At 41.2% G+C, this 4,547-nt stretch overlaps 1 non-coding gene across 1 annotated transcript; it reads left to right on the plus strand.

Moving 5' to 3' along the window:
- Positions 1-4,440: 4,440 nt before the first annotated feature.
- LOC120070454 lies at positions 4,441-4,547 on the plus strand. The gene has a single exon (XR_005479950.1). It is a non-coding gene; the product is annotated as a small nucleolar RNA R71 (small nucleolar RNA).

Genomic DNA, 4,547 nt, shown 5'->3' on the forward strand with positions numbered 1-4,547 from the left:
GGAAACAAATGCAAAGGAAATTAATGAAGAATCAATTCATAAATTCATGAAATGAATTAAATGCAGAAGTAAAGACAAAATTCAAGAATTCAATAAGATAGAAATTAAAGAAAGCATTAAACATAGATGTAAGATATGGACCGAAAGATGCGTTTCTTTGAATGAGTGTAATCTGCATCCTTGCAGGCGGTCCGGCTTGCCTGCCTAATGTATGGGGACATTGTTCCTTTCCATTGGATCCCAGGGCTTCTGAATTTCTGGGCAATGTCCCTGGTGCTCTATTTCTCAGCTCAAATGTCAACTGGCCCACTTGGATCTCTAAGTTTCTAATTGAAGACATCTGCGCTTGCATTACTGCGTCATTTTTTTCCATATATTGTTTCAGCAGGGCCACCAATGACCTTCTAGAGGTGTTTGAAGATGAGGGTTGCTGGTTATGCAATTGCCTTGGTTGCCCTGGTTCGAGTTATGGTGAAAATGAGGATTTCCTTGATTTCCACTCTGATGGTTGATTGGCCCCCCTTGGTTAGGATTGCCTCCTCACCCAAAGTTAGGATGGCTCCTCCAGCCAGGATTTTAAGTGTTGTTGAAAGGGTTGTTTTGGATGGCGCATACTTGCTGGAGATTCGATGGACACATTTCTGCTACATGAGCTCCTCCACAATTAACGCAACTTACTGCAGCCACTTGAGTCGGTGCAGCAGGTTGCGCTGATTGTTGGGAGATGGCACCATGATTGATTGCCATCGATTAGAGGATGGGGGTCACCGCGGCCATCTGAGCAGCCAACGTGGTCATTGTTCCACAGGGACAATGGCAGTTTCGATCTTTCTTCATTCGGCGCCTCAGCCTCCATAGCCATCATCAATCCAATCATCCATGTTCCATGATATGCAGTCAAGGCTGACTTTAGCCTCAGTATACGTTTTGTCCATAAAACCTCCTGCTGCGGAGGCATCAGCAATAGCCTGCATCAATCTATTCAGGCCGTTATAAAATGTCTCCATCAAAATGTAATCGGGTATCCCAATATGCAGGCAGTTTTTCACCAATCTTCTAAATCACACCCAGGCGGTGCTCAGGGTCTCATTCTCCATTTTTTCAGAGTTCAGCACGTCCTTTCATCGCCTTGCATTGACGGCCAGTGGGAAGAACTTCTTCATGAATCGCTCCACCGTTGATCCCATAATATGATCTCGTTCGGCTGTAATGAGTGAGCCACATCTTGGCTTTATCCCTCAAGGTGTAAGGGAAGAGATACAGTTTAATACTCTCTGGGGTTACAGCAGGTAGTGATAAGTTGCCGCACATTTCAACAAAGCTGGTCAAGTGGGCATGCAGATCTTCACCTTGCAGACCCCCAAATTGCCCTGCATTTTGGATCATTTGTAGCATGACCAGCTTTATTTCAAACCTTGCGTTCTCCTCAACAGTAGGCCTCGAAATCCCAGGCGAAAAATCATACAGGTTGGGTGCCGCATAATTCCTCATGGGGATGTTGCGATCAGCAGCCAGGAAAACAGGATCCTGCGCTGGCCTAACAGCCTCTTGATTTACTACGGGAACCGCATTATCGTTATTATCTACCATACTCGCTGCTTTCTTTCGCCTTATCTAATTCTGACGTGCCCGTGCACGAAAGGTATGCTCGATCTCAGGGTCAGCTTCGAATTCTTGTTCAACACCAATACTCGTAAACCGTCAAGCTACTCTCCGCGTTGAAAAACCAGTACAATGAGATCTATCCTGCAAATACACAAACACACTCAAACAATAAACCGTTAACCAGTCCCCAGCAACGACACCATAAACTTGTAACGACGTAAACTATACAATGATGCATGAAAAGTTCAAGTCCATGTTCTAAACTTGTTGTGACATAGATTTTACGCGATGATATGTGATACTACTTCTAGATATGCATTATTAACGAATGTTCTTGTAGTATGTTGTGCGTTGTCACAAGTTTCCTTGCGTTGAAACCAAGTATAATTTCACCACAAGTTTCTCAGTGTGATCCGAGGTCGAACACAGGGATTGTTTTAGGTTATTGCGTTATGCTTGTGATACATGCGACCAGGGGTTTTTTTCCAAAAAGAATAAAGATCTTGTGTACATGAAATTAAACATGCGATAATGTAAAGTAGTAAAACTGCGTTATAACATAAATTGCGTTAAAGTAAATTGCGATAAAGTAAATCTAAACTAAGATGATCAAGATACAAGTTTCATGATACAAGATACTGAGGTCAAGGCTGGCTATGAAGATTATGCAAAGATCGTGTAATGTGATGACAAGTCTTATCTACGAAGCAGAAATAGAAAAGATAATTAATATAAACAGCGCAAGTTCCTTAATTGCGTTAAAGATATAAGTACTGTTCCGCTTTTCTCTTGGTGTACACCTCTCAGTGATCGGCCACGTTCCCACATCTCTGTGGTGAAACAGGGATGAACGTAATGAACGCAAGGTTGCTTCCATCTTTAAAAGTACTACTCGCTTTAGTTAACGCATTATTCTAACCTTCTCTCAACAAATCAGAATGACATCTTCACTTCTGCTCTCACAAGTGAAGATACCGTCTAGCATGCTTTAACTAAATACATTTATCTCTTTAGCACAGTTTAAGTTACTCGTCTAATCCATATTAATTACCAAGGTATTAAGGAATGAAAATAGACAGAAAAATGGTAATGAAAGTGATCGAGACATTCAATAAAACTATTTAGCATATGATACATGATTTGTGAATGAAAAGATTAAGAAGATGAAATACACTTGATGAAATAGAGTTAGAAAAAAATACAAATAAGCGTGAACGTCTTAGCACTGATCTGGATGGAGATTTGCTTGTTGGCGTGGATGAAGTGAATGAATGGATGAGCTTCCCTTTCAGGCTTGCTGAATCGGTAGCAGGGATCTAAGCACAAAGCTTCACGGTAGGGATCTGGCAGATTCGCATTGAGACCCACCTTTCAGCCTTGTCTCTTCTCTTCTCGGATTTCTTCCGATCAGTACTCAACTCAGCCTTTCTCTCAATAATCCAGCAGCAATTAGCCCTCGTATCAATTATACCTGTATCAAGTATATCTTCTCTGAATCTATGAGGGTATTTATAGGTGAAAGGCTTTGACTCTTGGCTTGTGGACCCCACTTCTTGTTATGGAAATTCCGAAGATAGAGGAATAAATATTCCTTTTCTTATGCAATCAGACCGTCAAATCTGCACAATGGTTAGTTGTACACGTATCACAATCCTCCCCGTTTGCGTTGTTCAGCTCGCTCTGTTGCGAGAAATGGGTGACCCAAGATGATAGGTACTTCCCTGTCAGCTTCGTAATCCAATATAACAAAGTCCGTCGGGAAGATAAACTTATCCACTTGCACGAGTACATCCTCTATCTTGCCCTCAGGATGCGTTATCGATCTATCNTTAGTTGTACACGTATCACAATCCTCCCCGTTTGCGTTGTTCAGCTGCATCTTTCGATCGGTTGCTCGCATGCGGTGTTGCCTTTATTACCGCATGCGGTTAAAATTCAGCTCTGGATCGATTGTCGCATTGTGCCATCATTGCGTTAATCGTCTCTTTATTGTTGATTGATGGGCGCAATGTGATAGAGATGGATTGTTTCGTTTCTCGTTGAGGCTTGATCGCAAGCGGTGACTTGGTTTCCTGCAAAACAGTGTAAAAATATCCTCTTCTACCATCTTGACGATGTGAGTGGGTGTAATTGCGATAATTCATAATTATTGTATTTCTGAGCTCATTTCATAAAATCGACGCATATTCCTTTTCTTTTGGCCTCAATATCTAAATAAGGCAGCATAAATAACTTGTATTTCTACAAGTTATCAGTAGTATACGGTCGCCTTGTGTATGTGTGTGTCATTCGTCATCGCATAGACAACAATAGAGGCTTAAACATAGGTCCTATAGACATCATCGCATACATCGCATACATCGCATGTATTCTAAAACTAAAAGCCATAACATTTGCATTGAGAGATGACTTGATGTTGTATGTATGTAGCAGGATCGCATAACATAAACGCAATCTTAGGAAGTGTTAGCTAAATCCTTTCTCAACCCGTTCCCCTGAATACTCATCGCATCTTTCGTATTATTAATTCTTTTCTTAAATCTGTCGCATAGATTTTATACTTTAAACAACCCACCAACCAATGCATTGTTTGATTTGCTACCATAAAGTAATCGAAAACTACCATCACATACTGTTTCCTTAGTCCCTGTGTTCGACCCTGGGCTTACCAAGCAACTCAGTAGGATTTATACTTGGGTCTTGCTAAGAAAACATATATGCACAACGCACATTCCACCATCGCATTCCACACCATTATTTCATCGTATTAACACAACGCATCACGATGCAGAATTGAGTCCATGATAGAAAATATTCATTTGGATGCAATCCGGCAATCCATTGTGTGGGCAGTCGCGTACTAGTCTCTTGAATCTCACCCATTCGTCACTGAGAGATTCATCTTCTTCTTGTTTAAAATTGGTGATCAATTTCCTTCTTTT

The sequence above is a fragment of the Benincasa hispida genome, chromosome 1, assembly GCF_009727055.1.
Source record: "Benincasa hispida cultivar B227 chromosome 1, ASM972705v1, whole genome shotgun sequence".
NCBI lineage: Eukaryota > Viridiplantae > Streptophyta > Magnoliopsida > Cucurbitales > Cucurbitaceae > Benincasa > Benincasa hispida.